Here is a 17,106-nt window from a genome sequence, read left to right on the forward strand (position 1 = left end):
CATTAAAGGAGGAAGTCATTGGGCGCAATATCATTATGCGCACATACAGAGAAGGGTGGATACGATGATTTTGCCTGAGCTTCCGTGTACGATAACAGATTGCTGGGTATCTGCTAAAGGTGCTTTGTGTTCCTTCAGAGGTAGCAAACCCCATCCTGGTTGGTTCCGGAAGCCTGACTAGAGATGGCGAGTGAATGAAAGGACAGACACACAGAAACAGGTGCAGAATCCCGAACACAGAATGATTATTAGGTGTATTACAGGGTTATTCCTCTGTCTTAGTGGGTTGGTAGGAGGTCTCTGAAGGTGAGCAATCTCGGCTGTAAACCAGAAGGAGGAAACTGCAGTTGTGAATTTTGCACTCACTCGTCAATTGTTTGTCAAAACCACTACTTGCACACACTCTCGACATTGACACTCAGACCAGAGGAAGATACTGTCATCCCTCTGAGCCTGAGCAAGTCAGTGCTTTCTCTTGGGTCTGAGACAGTGGTCTTTGATATGATTGTACCAATGTGAGCATAACACATTCACTCAAGACTTTGCTCTTTACACATTTAATCAAGGCTTCCTTAGCTCCCTGTACAGATAAGATAAACTGAAACAGAGATACACTTAATAATGTGTTAATCAAATCTATAATAGCAAGTTTCTCATAGTTTTGAAGGTCTTGTAGTCCAGTTTCATGATGTCAGCATCTGGCAAGACATCTGATCATACAGAACAATATTTTAGAATATTGAATATTAGACATAAGGACTTGTGGTCCATGATCAGTTAAAGTGGTAACAATGCATTGTGAAGAACAATTGTTCTCTTCATATTTCAGAGCAAGGCAAATTAAACCATTGAATAAAGATACTGTGAGGCCAACCACCTCTGATCACTAGGTCTGTAATCCCCGAAGAGCCTAATAACATCCTACCATACTGTTTTGCATTTGCATGTTTTCTGATTCTGAACTTATTGCCATTTCAGGAGTTTATCTTGTATGTACCATTATTAAAATAAAAAGATTAATATTATTTAATCTACATCTGTAATAAATTTTGAGAAAACCAAGGTAGTCCTGTGAGTGGTTCACATGAAGATATTCCAACATCTTTTCTTTCATAGAGACCCCATGCTGTACAAAATTTGTATAGAATTTAATGGTGTAGTCATAACTTCGATATTCAACTTAAAAATCAGAAACAAAATCCCAATGTACTCATATGTGTTCCTAAGGAGAGGCTGTTGTGTGGACACTTTATTTGCCTTCCTTTCTTCTTGCAGAAACAAATAAAATGCTTCCTTGTTTAAGAAGCAATGCATTTAAATTATGCCACCCAAGCGTGTGTAAACTTAGAACAGTGACAGTGGGTCTAGAATGTTTCTACCATAGGCCCTTCTGATACCTGTTAACCAGTCATTAGGTTAAACATTTGGGAGCTGAAGATGCTTAGGTTCTGTGGACATATCTTCCAAAAATAGCTTTCATTGAATCACTACGCCTAAAGGAGCAGCAGGGTGGGCAGACTCCCGACTAGAAGGCTCAGCCACTGTCTTCTATTGGATGGCATGGTCAGTGATTAAATCCTCTTTTGCACCAACAGCTAATTTTCTCCTTTGTTCTACTCTTCCTTTCTGCTTTCCTAGGGAATGGCAGTCCATACATCCCAGAACACTTCCTTGAAGTAGTTGCTTAAATGACCACGTAGTCGTCTGCAGTTGTCCTATTGTGACCACGATGTTCAAGAGTTTAGCATTCCCTCATCAAGTCCATCCATGAGGTAAGCGAAAAGCAAACTGAAAGAGAAAGAAAACTGTTAGTTTCGATTTAAGTCAAATAAATATCAAAACCTTTTCTACATATCCATTTGTCTTTGTAGATTTATTCTTCTCCTCTACTTAAAAAAAAATGAAGAAAATCAAAGTATCTCTTTCAATAATTCATTTCTTTTATAGTCACTCAATTTTAAATGTTAAAACTTCAGCTATGTAAATGATGCTGATGTTATTAAGTAATGTGTTTATTCTGTAAGTGAGGAACCTGCCTAACTTCATTTTGAAGGAGGGAGCCATTATGTTATTATTTTTTTTTTTTTTTTGGTTTTTTTGAGACAGGGTTTCTCTGTGGTTTTGGAGCCTGTCCTGGAACTAGCTCTTGTAGACCAGGCTGGTCTCGAACTCACAGAGATCCACCTGCCTCTGCCTCCCGAGTGCTGGGATTAAAGGCGTGCGCCACCACTGCCCGGCTCATTATGTTATTTTTTTTTTTAAAAAAATGTGTTTCTATTTACTGTGAGAATTGAGTTATTTTCTGTTTTTTGTCTCCTGACCTTTCAAACCCATGACATCTATTAGTTTTTTAGAATACATTTACCGTCTCTGACCCTCCCTGGCCCTTCCCTAACCAACTGGTGGGTGACCATATGATTTTTTAAGATTATTTTTTTTATTTTCTTATTGCCTCATGTTGTCTCCCTGTGCTAGACCACTTGGGATTTTACTTCTTAGAGGGACAAGAGATGGATTCAGAACTGGTCTCTTTAACCTGATTAGGAGACAGTATCAGGACAGCACTGGGGTCACCCAAAAAAAAATCAAACTTGCTGAAAATTCACTAAAATTGTACTAGTAGAGTTGTTTTGATTAGCATTTCTCTGATGACTAAGGCTATTGAACATTTTCTTAAGTGTCTTTCAGCCATTTTAGATTCCTCTGTTGAGAGTTCTTTGTTTAGGTCTGTACTCTATTTTTTATGGGATTGTTTGTTCTTTTGATAACCAATTTATTGCGTTCTTTGTATATTTTAGAGATCAGACCTCTGTGTGATGTGAGGTTAGTGAAGATCTTTTCCCATTCTGTAGGCTGTTGTTTTGTCTTTTGACCGTGTCCTCTGCTTTACAGAAGCTTTTGTTTCAGGAGGTTCCATTTATTAATTGTTTCTCTCAGTGTCTATGCTGCTGCGGTTATATTTAGGAAGTGGTCTACTATGCCAATGCGTTAAAGTGTACTTCCTTCCCACTTTCACTTCCACAAAGTTCATAAAGGCTGGCTTTATGTTGAGGTCTTTGATCCGTTTGGACTTGAGTTTTCTGCATGGTGATAGATATGGGTCTATTTTCACCCTGCATTGCTGGTGAGAATGCCAGCTGCTACAGCCCTTTTGGATGTCAGTGTGGTAATTTCTCAGAAAATTAGGGAACAACCTTCCTCAAGACCCAGTAAAACCACATTTGGGTATATATCCAAAGGATGCACAATTGTGCCACAAGGGCCTGTGTCCAATATGATCATGGCAGCATTGTTTGTCATAAGTAGGATTTATGAAGCATTTTTCTCCATAAAATTATTTGAAAGTTCTATAAGCTCCAGAAAAGTCCATGAGCTAGCGGTTTGATGCAATAAAATGGCAACCTGGAGACATTAATGAACTACCATCATTCCCTAAAATAGGCTCAACTTTCATATGACAGAAGAGAATCCTCAATTGCCTTGTCTTGTCACAGGTTTAAATCTATGATAGGATCATTGACATACACCCCATTGTCAGGAACAGATAAATGCTAACAGTGTGACTATGTTCTTGTCTCCAAGAAGAAAGAATATTTTCAAATTTTGCTTTTGATTATTTTTATTATTTTCCTGCCTTTAATGAATTTGCTTTTAAGAACAAATCATATTATCAAAAAACCCAAAATTGTGAATTAGCAGTGAGTTCCACAGACCTGTCTCCTGAATGTTATCTAAAATGATATGCCCAGTATAGAAATGGCCATTGCTCTTACTCATAGAGATTATTCCAGTGTTCATGTTTTACCACGTAATCTGTGGCTTAGCCACCCACACTTGAGGAAATGTACATGAAGTGTCATTGTGAAATGCTCCATAATAGGTTCAGAAGACAAACACTTCGATGTGTGCTGAATAAACAGTTGTTGTGAGTTTTCCATTCCACGAAAGTCTTTTCACAGAGCTGAGAGGTCACAGCATTTTTATGAATTATCCAGTAAGCAGATATCCTATTAAAATGATTGGGTGGGCTTTATGAAACCTCTAAAGATAAGTGATGGAGTTGGTTTTTAGTATGAATGCTTCTGAGAAAGAAACACATTTATATTCTGTCCAATTCCCAATAAATTTAATAGGCATTCATCATATGTCAGCAAATCATCAACAGAGTTAGAATAGATCTCAAATCATCAAATACTCAAAGTATTCAGACCCACCCAATCAGAGGGTCTGGGGAGAACAGAGAGAGTGGATGTTAGGAACACCAGGACAGACTTTACATCCTTCCATCAATTAATATTGAATGAGCACCAATTGTGTCTCTAATTGGGAACTTGAGGTAGAATACAAAAGCAACAAAATAAAATTAACAACAAAAGTCCAAGCTCCCTGGAAATTCCCTTCTAGAAGCTACTCAAGTCAGATAAAGATGAAGATATGGTCTCATGATCAAAACAATTACTTAAAGAAAAGCTAATAAGATTTTATTTTGAAGAAACAATATAGTTCCTCATTTGTTACTTATGTATGTAATGAATCTATGTACTTTTTCAAACATGACTATTTGATGGTTTACAGTTTTAACCGATATCCACAGAGACAACTGTTGGGAAGGCTCCAGGCTGTTTAAAGCCATGGCAAGCTTAGTCATATAATATCTAACACTGGAGAAGAACACTTTACATTTGTTACAGCTTCTCCTTAAAGGACCTCTCATCTGGTTACAAATTTATAAAAAATCTGATGCCACTCAAAGAGCTCCTGGTCTAGACCAGTTTTAAGGACTACATGAATAGGTGGCAACTGGGAACATAAATATATTGTATGTGTTACCTTTTTAATATTTAACACACACCGTTTTTTGTGTTTGTTTTTTCAAGACAAGGTTTATCTCTACATTTGGAGCCTGTCCTGAAACTAACTCTTGTAGGCCAGGTTGGCCTCAAACTCACAGAAATCTGCTGCCAATCCCAAGTATTAGCATTAAAGGCATGTGTAACCCCCACATGGTTTAGCATTACATTTTTTAAAAAAGTTAGTAATAATGGTCATATGTTTAGTCAAGACCATTTGTCATTTTAAAATACAGAGTTGACAGTGTATATTTTTTAGTAATGTATGGCTCATGCTAACATTATTCTAAAATTTGAAATTGTAATGCAATGTGTTCTATTTGTTCTTTTTCTAAACTTCTGACGAATTACATATTATTCAAATATCTTTCTAGCTCTCTACCTTTAGTTCATTGTGACCAAAAGAAAGCAAGCTATTTTGCATATAGATTATAAGGGCAATCCATGTAAGTACAACACATGTTTTAAAATTCATCTAAAATTAATATATATTATATTTATTTCAAAGAAATTGTGTTCATTTAAAAAGAAGTGAGTTAAACACCAAAGCAAAATTTAGCAAATACAGATGAGTCACATAAGACATATGTGAGATGAGTCATACTGTATAAGCACATAAAACATAGGGACTTCAGGGTATATATCCTTCATGCAGTTTAGAGTCTGAACATTTATATAAACTGATAACCCATATGCATTCGGACATATTCAAAGACCCTACATCATATATATGTAAGCACAGTATATATGGCAGAAAATGCCAAAATATTGTAAACTCTCAGCCAAAAAAGACAGGTTATAATTTTTTAAGTTTGGAAACAAAATATTGATACTTTTTAGTGTACAAGTACTATATGTCAAAAATACTATAAATATTATCAAACAACAATAAAGTCAAGAGCTATTTTTTGTAAATTACTGATAGTGTTATCCATGCCTTGGTGTGATGTTCAATAGGACACACTGTAGTTCACACTCTGATGTGGGATTCAGTTGCACACCCTGCACCAGTCCAGTTTAAGGATACAAACAATTAAGCTCATCAGATAAGGGACCTGGTCTTCATCATGTTCTGACCTTGTCTTAAAGAAGAAAAAGGATGGACTAATGAGATGGTCCATACCTCCATCTAAGATGGCTCTTGCCTCTAAGCCTGACAAAATATGTTCAATCTCTGCCACCCACATGGTTCAAGGAAAAACTCCAACAAATTGACCTCTGACCTCCAAAGGTACATTGTGATATACTAATACACATGCACAAACCAACACACCTACACACAATACTCATAAAAACACATACACACACAAACCAACACACATGCACATATATATATACACATAGAAACTAAAACATTTACATATACATAAACACATATGCACGCACATATACACAATATACATACATACATAAGATTCACACAAGCACACACATGTAAACATGTGTGCACATACAAGCCAACAAACCTACACAGACACACATGAACACACAAATAATGTAATAAAAGTCTAAGGAAAATATCTTACACACATATATCATACCCTTGAAATAAGGAAACTTTCACTAAATGAGAGATTATAGCGATTTGAGCAAAATATACAATTTTAATGATCAGAATGCATTATTCTTAAAGCAATTTATTTCTCGTAGTACATATTATTTGTACAAAATAGCAGGTTCAGTATGACGTTTTTATGCATGTAAGCAAAGTACTTCCAAAGACATTTTACAAGCCAACTTCTTGATATTTCCCAACATGTTGGGGAATTATGCTAATAGTTAAGAACTTTTTATTATGTGTCTTGGACATAGCAGTTAACTTATGCATAAAAATCTACATAGCCGAGCAGGGCGGTGGTGGTGCACGCCTTTAATCACAGCACTCGGGAGGCAGAGGCAGGCGCATCTCTGTGAGTTCGAGGCCGGCCTGGTCTAGAAGAGCTAGTTCCAGCACAGGAACCAAAAGCTATGGAGAAACCCTGTCTTGAAAATCAAAAATCAAAAATCAAAAAAAAAAAATCTACATAGCCTCAAACTCAAGAGAAAACCCATTGTTCATTGCTTCTTTGCTTTGTGCAAAAGTTGTAAGATAATTCAACAATTCCTCTCCAATGAGCCATGACAGCGATGCCAGACTAAAATTCCCTTGTGAATTACCCTGGATAAATAATGAGTTATTCTGATTCTAGCTATGCCCCAATTAGGTGAAATTCATTCTAATGACTTATAAATTATATCATAAACCTAAATGTTCTAGGCAGAAGAAAACATTCATATGTTGACAAATAGTTTGCAGTTAAAGTTGATTACATATATGTAATCCAAAATTCTTATATGAGGATCTGGAATAGCAAACAATTGTCAGCAATCTGTTTATTCCCCTGAAACTTTGTTTGTCATAAAGAAACTTCAAATGACCTACATTTTAAGAATGAAAACTTGCTCAGATGATTTGTTTTAATCACTTCAAATCATAAATTCTTTTTTTGTTGTTATTTTTTTCACAGACACTCAAAACATTCTAAGATAAAAGCTAGATTATGCTGGCTGACCACCAGATATCTCCACTATTCCATTTAACAGCATTTGAACCATCCCATCAGGCAGGCCTCAGACATTTCCCAGCTGTGGTTTTAGAGGCATGTAGACCTGCAAGCAAATTGCTACTAAAAAGAAAGTCTTAGATGTTGGACAGACCTTTAAAGTGCTGATTTCTCTCCCCACCTTTCTTCACCTGTTAGGACTTCAGCTTCCATAATAAAACTGTGATCTGGATTCTAATTGTCAGAATTAAAAAGTGAAATAGACCCAATGACCACACAGAAATAGTACAAAGAGAGATTTGGGAAATCTCTGTTTCATGATATTAAAATAAGCCTTTTCTTCACGTTTGACTTAAATACATATTTTGTTCTTTCTGGACTATAAATAAAAGCTTTAAACATCGTGATGTTGGGATCTAGAAAACTACATATCTAAAAGAATGGTTGACTTTAAGAGTTCAGACACATTGAATTTATAGATTTCCTTTGGTAGAATTGCCATTTTTACTATGTTGATCCTACCCATCCAAAAGCATGGGAGATCCTCCCATTTACTGGTGTCCTCTTCAATTTCTTTCTTCAAACCTTAAACTTCTTTTCAAATAGATCTTTCACTTCCTTGGTTAGTATCTTGGTTAATGCAAGATACGTTATGCTATTTGTGGCTATCATGAAAGGTGAAGTTTCTCTGATTTCCCTCTCTGCTTCTCTATTCTTTGTGTATTTTTAGTTGATCTTGTATCCTGCAACATCACTGAAGGTATTTATCAGCCATAGGAGTTCTTTGGTAGAGATTTTGGGGTCACTTATGTACACTATCATATCATCTGCAAATAACTAAAGTTTGACTTCTTCCTTTCCAATTTGAATCCCCTTGACCTCCTTATCTTGTCTTATTGCTATTGCTAGAACTTCAAGCACTATGTTGAAGAGATATGGTGAGAGTAGACAGCCTTGTCTTGTTCCTGATTTTAGTGGAATGGCTTTGAGTTCCTCTTCATTTGATTTGATATTAGCTGTTGGTTTTCTGTATATTGCTTTTATTATATTTAGGTATGATCCTTGTATCTCTAACCTCTCCAAGACCTTTATGATAAAGAGGTGTTGAATTTTGTTAAATGCTTTTTCAGCAACTAATGAAATGGTTATAAGTGTTTTTCTTTCAGTTTATTTATTTGACAGATTAAATTGATAGATTTTATTTTGTATGTTGAACCAGTCCTGCACCTCTGGGATGAAGCCTATGCAATCCCCATTAAAATCCCAACAAAATTCTTCACAGACATTGAGAGAACAATAATCAACTTTATATGGAAAAACAAAGACCCAGGATAGCTCAAACAATCCTATACAATAAAGGAACATCCCTGACTTCAAACTATATTACAGAGCTACAGTAATGAAAACAGCTTGGTATTGGCATAAAATAAAAGACATCAACCAATGGAATCAAATCGAAGACTCAGATATTAAGCCACAAACTTTTAAACACCTGATGTTTGACAAAGGAGCTAAAAGTATACAATTGAAAATTGAAAGCATCTTCAACAACTGGCATAACTGGAAGTCAACCTGTAAAATAATGAAAATAGATCCATATCTATCACCATACACAAAACTCAAGTCCAAATGAATTAAAGACCTCAATATCAGTCTGAACACACTGAGCCTGATAGAAGAGAAAGTGGGAAGTAGACTGCAACCCATGGGCACAGGAGACCAATTCCTATGTATAACCCCAATAGAACAGACAATGAGAGCAACAATGAATAAATGGGACCTCAAGAAACTGAGAAGCTTCTGTAAAGCAAAAGACACTGTCATTAAGACAAAAAGGCATCCTACTGAATGACAAGATCTTCACCAATCCAACATCAGAGAAAGGTCTGATCTCCAAAATATATAAAGAACTCAAGAAACTACACATTAAAATTCTAATTAACCCAATTAAAATATTGGGAACTGAACAGAACAGAGAATTCTCAACTGAAGAAGTTCAAATGGCCAAAAGACACTTAAGGTCATATTCAACTTCCTTAGCAAACAGGGAGATATAAATCAAAACAACTTTGAGATGCCATCTTATACCTATCAGAATGGCTAAAAACAAAAACACCAATGATAGCCTATGCTGGAGAGAGTGTGGAGTAAGGGTAACACTTATCCATTGCTGGTAGGAATGCAAATTTGTGCAACCACTTTGGCAATCAGTGTGGCAGTTTCTCAAGAAATTGGGAATCAACATACCTCAGGATCCAGCAATACCACTCTTGAGAATATACCCAAGAGATGCCCAATCATACTACAAAAGCATTTGTTCAACTATGTTCTTAGCAGCATTATTTGTAATATCTGAACCTGGAAGCAACCTAGATGCCCCTCAATGGAAGAATAGATAAAGAAAGTATGGAATATATATATTCGAGTACTACTCAGTGGTAAAATACAATGACATGTTCAATTTTGCATGCAAATGGATGGAAATAGAAAACACTATCCTGAGTGAGATACCCCAGACCCAAAAAGGTGAATATGGTATGTCCACACTCATTAGTGGACTCTAGCCATAAACAAAGGACGTTGAGCCTATAGTTCACAAGCCTAGAGAAGCCAAATAACAAGGTGACCCCAAAGAAAAATATATAGAGATCCTCCTGGAAATTGGAAGCAAACAAGATTGCTGGGCAAAAGTTGGGAGCATGGGGGTGGTGGTAGGGGTGTTGGTGTGGATGGGGGAAGGGGAGAAGGAGAGAGAGAAGGGAGAAGGGAAATACTGGGGAGAGCTTGGGGGATTGGAATGGTGGAGACGGAGGAAGGGTGCATATAGGAGCAGGGAAGAAGGTATCTACATTAAGGGTGCCATTTTACGGTTGGCAAGAGACTTGCCTCTAGAGGGAATTCCAGGTGCCACAGGGATGTCCTGAGCTAGGTCCTTGGGCAGCAGAGGAGAGGGTGTCTGAACTGGCCTTGCCCCACTATCATACTGATGATTATCTCTAATATCACCATAAAATCTTGGTCCAGCAATGGATGGAGATAGAGACAGAATCCCTCACCAGAGCATCGTACTGAACTCCCAAGGTCCAGTTGAAGAGTAGAAGGAGCGAGAAGTTGAGCAACGAAGTCAGGACCTTGAGGGTTAGGTCCACCCACTGAGACAATGTGCTTGATCTTATGGGAGCTCACCAAATCCAGCTGGACCAGTATTGAACAAGTGTGTGATCAAATGAGACTCTCTAAATGCGGCTGCCAATGGGGGCGGGTCGGACTGAGAAGCCATGGATAATGGCACTGGGACTTGTTTCTACTGTATGAACTGGCTTTTTGGGTCCCTAGTCTATTTGGATGCACACCTTCCTAGGCCTGGATGGAAGGGGAAGGGTCTTGGATTTCCCACAGGGCAGGGTACCCTGCCCTCTCTAAAGGGGGGAGGGGGAGGCAGAAGGGGGAGTGGGGGAGCAGGAGAGGAATGGGAGAAGGGGGAGGAAGTGTAAATTTTTGAATGGAAAAATAAATAAATAAATAAATAAAAGAGTTCAAACACAATGTTCAGTGCCTTCACAAATAAGTCTTAACCTGTGAAGTCATTACACCTTGAAAATAAAACCTTTCTTTCTTTGCTTTTAATAGTCACTCCCTATGACTGTTCTTCAAGGGTTCATTTCTCACATGAAAAACACAGGACCACCGGATGTGTCCCTTCCCCTGTATTTTATAGCTGCAACCTTCACACTAGAACTACTGAGGTTGAGACAAGAAGATCAAGACTTCAATGTCAACCCTCAGGTTAAAAACAAGTAGAGACTAGGACAGGTTCCTGAAAACTTGTCTCCAAACACAAGCAAGCAAACAAAAAAAATTTGAGGATCAGAAAAACCATCCTTTGTCACAAGAATGCTTTAACTCTTGGAAGGACTCCTAGCTGACTGCCAGGCTCCTCATAGAATCATGTAAGGTCAGACAGTCAGTAAATGCCATCAGCTGCTCTCCTGAAAAACATTACTAGTGGATGTGTTAAGCTCTACATGACCAACCCCTTCACCAAGCAGAGCGCAGAAAAATAATAGTTCAAAACTAAAAACATCAATGTCTTATTCTGATCTTTAAATATTTTGTTAAATGTTTTGTAAAACTTGGCAAAAATAGAAATATATGGGTTATCTAGGTAATCTGAGTGCTCAGTATGAGAAAAAATGCTTAATTTCTCCTCAAAAAAAAAAAAAAAAACAAAGTTTCCAGGAAGGAGAGAATGGAGCATCAGAATGCATACTGTACCTGCGATTATGTCTTAATTTTTACTTTGTATATTCACATTGATTTTTCATGTAATATGAAAGTCACAAGAAAGAAGATTTTTAGCTTCTTGAATTATTCAAGATATTACTCAACATCTCAAATATTATAGCCACAAAAGCCAGAAGGTTTTCAAAGACTTTGTAGGAGCCCGAGTGGTTCTAAGAAATTGAAAAATCAGTTAAAATCAATCTTATTCTTTTTTAATCTTTGATAAAATGATTCAGAGTCATGAGTGATGATGCACATGTACCATTGAGAAATAGTTAGAAGTCAGTTTCTAAGTGAATAAGCTAATGCACATACATACTTGTCATTATTCCCAGCTGTCTCGAAGACAGGGTAGAATAATACAATGCTACTATGTACTTGTGAGTCTTAGTTACACAGAATATGTAAAATTGCACAGCACTGTGTAAAAGATCATTAATATCTTAAGTGATTTTTATAAAGCTGGATTCAACCTTCTGTACTAGAATATTTAGAAATGGATGAAGAACATAAAGGGAGAACAAAATTGCTCTACTCTAGGGTAGATACCCAGTAATAAAATTTTTTGTAGGCGCTGTAATAACTGGAAAGCATGTGCTTCCCAGATCCCTACATTGAAACCCTAATCATACAGAGACAGTGCTAGGAGCTTGGCCTTCAAGAGTTATATCATGAAGGTGGAACCCATGAGTAGTTATTTTTCTTACTGGAAAAAGAAAGATCCAGGATGTTACTTTATCCCTTTTGCAATGTCAGGCTGGAGTCTATGAAGAAGTATGCTATCAGTGACAAAAAAAATGTGTTGTCACCTAGATTTTCTATTTGACATAGATTTACAATATTTTAATCCAACTTCTTTTATGGAAGCACTAGGGGACTAATATAGCCACTGTTGATCTTTCTCAAAAGTGCATAAAGTATAACATTTTGCTGTCAAACAAATGATTTTATTAAATCAGGATGTCCCCTTGTGTAAATCATACTATAAAGCAGAAAAACTATCTTACATGATCACCCATTGCTTTTCAAGTTCTCATTGATATGTGATATGTTTCATTGATATGTATAATGTTTCATTGATATGTAACATTGTACATATGTGTTTATACATCTCTCTGCTCATCCATAATTGATATGAATTTTAAAATGCATTTCTTTATATAGGATTCCTGAATTAAAGAGTATATATTTTTATATCTTTTGAAACACATTGGCTGATGACTGAGTTTTCTCTCCTGCTTAGTTCCCACAGTCATTAAGTCCCATAGAAATTACACAGAGATCTACATTAATTATAAACTGATTGGCCTAGTATCTCAGGTTTTTTATTAACTCTTATAACTTATATTTGTCCATAATTCCTGTTTGTGTTAGACATGTGGATTGGTACATTTTTGGTGAGTCAGTCACATCTTGTGTCCTCTGCATTTTTGTCACAACTGTAGACTGAAACTTCCCTCTTCCCAGAATTTTTGTTGCCCCACTTCTACTTCCTGCCTGGTAGTCCCATCTATACTTCTTGCCTGGCTACTGGCCAAACAGAGTTTATTTAAAATACAAATGACAAAGTACAGATAACTTTCCACAGTTCTTCCCCCTTAAAAAAAAAAGGAACTTTGAATCTAATATTTTTGTTGAGCTTTTTTTTTGTGTGTGAGACCATCATTTATAACAACTTGTAATCAATATTTTAAACAAAAGAAAATATCCATAGTCCATTTTTGGAGAATGTGGGTGTAGGTTTTTAGGCTACTTTTTGCTGATTAGAGACACTGATAATCTTATGGGAATCTTAAGAAGATTTAGAATTATGATCAAATCCTGACTGGATTATCCTGTGAGACTTGATCATCTTAGCCAGCAGTCTTGATACTGTTTTGGATGTAGGACTCAGACACCAGGGTGATCTGCTCTTATCAGAGATTTTTTAGGGGGTCTTTCTTGATTGAATCTGATTTTTTTAAACCCAAAATGAATCTGTAGCCTCTCATTTCTTTATGAAAACAAAAGCAAAACCTCTTTTTTTTAAAGTAACATACATTTTGACTTCAATTTTGAAGTCAAGGTATTTTTAAAATATCTCTCTTGGATTAATTTAGCAGTATTTATAAACAAATATCTTTTAGCAGCAGTAGCTCCTTCCTCAGTATTTAAACAATTTAAAGAGAACACAATAATATACAGTATTTAAACTCTGTGTATTTTTATCTTTACATGGCTCTATTTTAAACTCTATTTATTATTATTATTTTTAATTTTTAGCTTTTTGAGACAGGGTTTCTTGTATATCTTTGCCCTGGAATTCATTCTGTAGACTAGGCTGTCCTTGAACTCACAGAGATCTGCCTGCCTCTGCCTCCCAGTTTTGGGATTAACAATGTCTGCCACCTCACTCAACTACTCTCTTTTATTTTAAGAATTTTTTGAAAGCTACATATATATTTAAATACATTGTAAATTGTTTAGAGGCTTTTTTTGTTTGAAACTATCTTTACTGTAGTTCTCTTTTTTTGACCACATAAGTCTTTAATTTGTTAAGCGATCTGGCTAGGATTAAAGCCTTGGCTTTGACAGCTGGATCATTCCTTAGCTTTTTGAGATTTTAGCTTCATTACAGAGGTACTGGCCAGAGCCAAGTTTATTGTCACAACTCTATGGTGTTTTAAGGTCCCTTTCTTTCTTTCTTTCTTTCTCTCTCTCTCTCTCTCTCTCTCTCTCTCTTTCTTCTTCCTTCCTTCTTTCTTTCTTTATTTATTTTTCAAGACAGGGTTTCTCTGTAGCCATGGAACTAGCTTTTGTAGACAAGGTTGGCCTCAAACTCACAGAGATCCACCTACCTCAGACTTCCGAGTGCTGAGATAAAAGGCAACTGCCGCCATTGCTCAGTAAAAAAAAAACCTATACTTTCAGAAAAAGAGAAGTCACTGATATTTTGGGTGTATGCTTTATTTCTTTAATGAACACATAAAGATATACAAGGAATACACTGTAATATTTCACTGCAATGTATCATGATCAGATTGGGCAACTGTTACATCCAATATAAAATATTTATCATTTCGTTGCAGTAGGGAGATTTAACATTTTATTTGTTATTTTGAAATGTGTAATTAATTGGCATCCCTCAATCATCTCACTGTTTTATAGAGCATGAGAAGGTATTTCTCCAAACAACTGTTCCCTTCTACTTGTCCCATCTTTTCTCTTTTTCTTTTTTTTTTTTTTGAGTTTTTAAAAGTTTATTTGATGTCAGAGATGTTTCATGAGTTAGCACATCGATCTGTCATCTAAGTTGCCCTGGCAGAAACAATTTTTCTCAACCACTTAAATTCGATAAAGAGGATGTTTCGTCTTCTTTATGAATTATTTCTGGTCAATACTAAGACTAGGTGAACAAGAATAACAAAATATGAAAATACATCTTGAACAAATGGTAATAACTGTTACCACATTCTGAATTTTTGCCCTGTCTCAAACATAAAATATCCTGTGTTGTCTTTAAAGAAAGTATTATTACTCTCATTTTATAAAAAAGCTAAAATGAGAGATATTGGTGTTACACACAAAAAGTCATGATGCCTCATCACTCCATAATTCAAATGTTTGCCTGTCTTGCCTATTTTTATTCCCATCTTACAATGACTCACCAAGGCAGACTTCTGTTATGGAGAAGCTAGGTTGGAGCATTGATAACTAGGCTCCACAAACCACATCGTTGACCATATTTCTAAAAGTCACGCAGTTGGAACAGAATAGTGTAAGAGTTCCAACCCACTCCAGAGTCTTGTATACTACATAGATGCTTTGCTAGCGTGAAGATTTCTAAAATCTTCCCTGTGCTTCATTGGCTTTTATGTTCTTTTTTTTTGACAGTCAACAAATACATTTATTTTATTTATTCATAATTTTTATAATAAAGTATAATTTAAAAACCAGCAGAAGGTAAAATTGGAAGTGTAAAGCTGTGGTGAGCTGTTGGTCTGCTTTCCAGGGGTCCCTCGCTGTTCCCACACAATGCACCCCATTTCAGCACATTAAAGCTGCAGAAACATTCCTTCGTTTAAGAGAATTCCACAAAGGGTTTTGATAATCTTTACAGGCTCAAGGATTTAATTTATTTATTTATTTATTTATTTATTTATTTTTAAATTTATTTATTTATTAAGGATTTCTGCCTCGTCCCCGCAACTGCTTCCCATTTCCCTCCCCCTACCCCGATCAAGTCCCCCTCCCTCCTCTGCTCCAAGAGCAATCAGGGTTCCCTGACCTGTGGGAAGCCCAAGGACTGCCCATCTCTATCCTGGTCTCATAAGGTGAGCATCCAAACTGCCTAGGCTCCCACAAAGCCAGTACATGCAGTAGGATCAAAAACCCACTGCGATTGTTCTTGAATTCTCAGTATTCCTCATTGTCCGCTATGTTCAGCTAGTCCGGATTTATCCCATGCTTTTTCAAACCTAGGCCAGCTGGCCTTGGTGAGTTCCCAATAGAACATCCCCATTGTCTTAGTGTGTGGGTGCACCCCTCGTGGTCCTGAGTTCCTTGCTCGTGCTCCGTCTCCTTCTGCTCCTGATTTGGACCTTGAGATTCTGTGTCCCATCTTTTTTCTACTCAAGACTCAAGACACTTCCCAGCCTCTAATATGTACCATTTTACTGTTACTTTATTTCCATAACCCTTCCTACTTCTGTGTGCATTATCTTTCTGTGTGTGTCTTATTTATTTTAACACACTGTTCTCCAGTTTAGTCATATTTCTGCTGTTGACATAATTTCATATTTTAGTCAATAGATAGCACTTTATTAAACACACACACACACACACACACACTTCTGTAACCACTCATTTACCCAACACTTAATTGTACTCTACATTTGGCTTATTTTTAGGAATTCTACAAGGAGCCTACAGGTATGGATGTCTCTAACTTTCCAGCAGTGGAATCTGGACATGATGTAAGTCTCAATATATTTATTGAGAAACATCCACGTTGTTTTTCAAAATAGCTGCATTAATTAACATTCCCACCTAAAATGTACAATTTCCTTTTTCTCTGAGATGTCTATAGTATTTCATCTTATTTCTGCCATTTTTGGCATAGCCAACTGGGATGATATATTTCAATGTAATTCTAATTTTCATTTCCTTAATTATTACTGGAGTTAAGTAATTTTCCTGTATCTGTACACATTTGAAAAATGCCTATTGATGTCATTTGTTCATTTTCTGTGATTGTTTGAGGGGTTTTTCTGGTTGAGGACTTTTCTTAGTTCCTTGTATATTTTCATTTACCCCCCCCCTTGTCAAATAAATAGTTTACAGGTGTCCTGTTGCTTCTGTTGGTTGTTTACTATGCAGAAGATTAAACTCTGATAAAGTTTGATCTTGTCAACTTCATATCTTGTTTCTTTTAGAGTCACACCCAAACT

General features: G+C 36.4%; 1 protein-coding gene and 1 long non-coding RNA gene across 4 annotated transcripts in view; both read left to right on the forward strand.

Moving 5' to 3' along the window:
• The window catches only part of Nek1 (NIMA related kinase 1), a 554,120-nt gene that overhangs the window by 217,968 nt on the left and 319,046 nt on the right, over positions 1-17,106 (forward strand). The gene's annotated exons all lie outside the window — the stretch shown is intronic.
• Positions 1,435-8,665, forward strand: LOC121462258. Its single transcript, XR_005976287.1, has 3 exons — positions 1,435-1,563; positions 1,639-1,772; positions 8,613-8,665. It is a non-coding gene; the product is annotated as an uncharacterized LOC121462258 (long non-coding RNA).

Source organism: Microtus oregoni, unplaced genomic scaffold, assembly GCF_018167655.1.
Source record: "Microtus oregoni isolate MIOR12 unplaced genomic scaffold, Mior012 000024F_ref0000369, whole genome shotgun sequence".
Lineage (NCBI taxonomy): Eukaryota > Metazoa > Chordata > Mammalia > Rodentia > Cricetidae > Microtus > Microtus oregoni.